Source organism: Cephus cinctus, unplaced genomic scaffold, assembly GCF_000341935.2.
Source record: "Cephus cinctus unplaced genomic scaffold, Ccin1 Ccin1_scaffold0407, whole genome shotgun sequence".
NCBI classification, from domain to species: Eukaryota; Metazoa; Arthropoda; class Insecta; order Hymenoptera; family Cephidae; genus Cephus; species Cephus cinctus.
The window spans coordinates 1,925-2,763 of NW_014333091.1; positions in this window are offsets into that span (position 1 = coordinate 1,925).

The following is an 839-nucleotide window of genomic DNA, read 5'->3' on the forward strand; positions in this document are numbered from 1 at the left end:
GTCCATGCTAGTTCGAGGGTGACTTGGTGTTCGATGCTCGCTCGAGCTCCGAGTTTCTCTGTTTCAATTAATAGAAAAGTTAAAGCAACAGTTTCAGAATAAAGTCAGAGCGGTTGACAGAATTGGCCTCATCGGTCACCAGGGAAGCGTGGAGCCAGTAGCGTTCGCTCCACTATTCTCATTTGCGGTCGAGGCCTGACGGTTTCAGCAGCGTTCTATCGTTCGCTAGTGCTCGCTACTGCTCAGTATTGCTCACTACTCTGAGTATCCAGCAACGTGCAGCATGAATACTATTCAGGGCTGTATTTCTCTGGTTGCATGCTCGAGCTCATAGAGCTTTCCGCTTTATACGATCCAGTGAACGGGCCGGTACGCGAATAGGGACCGTCTGGATTTATATCTTAGACGACTGGACTCTTTAAGAATTCTCTGCCAGCTGGCAAAAGAGTCGCTATTATTGTACGTTCTAAAAGGTTGCAATTTACATGGAGTGTATTCAGGAAGGACGGTTGATCGATCAAATCCTCCCTTATTTTACTTGCCCGAAGGAAAATACCATGAAAGATCTCGAGTCCCGAGTGGACCTTTGAGTCCTTGGAAGGGAATGTCGCCATCAGAATAATTCTTTATCAGCCCTTGCTCTACGTTCAGCCAAAGGCTTTAGGTCTTTCGAGTAAGGGAGGACGACGATGGAGAAAAATGGAAAACCTGATAGGGCACGATCGGACATGAAGCACTCGGTGACTCGATGTGTTAAAAATGGTCGTTTTCCGTGATTCGTGAGGAATTCCCGTCCTCGTGAAATTCGCCCTGTGGCCCCGGGGGGGGGGGGGGGAATG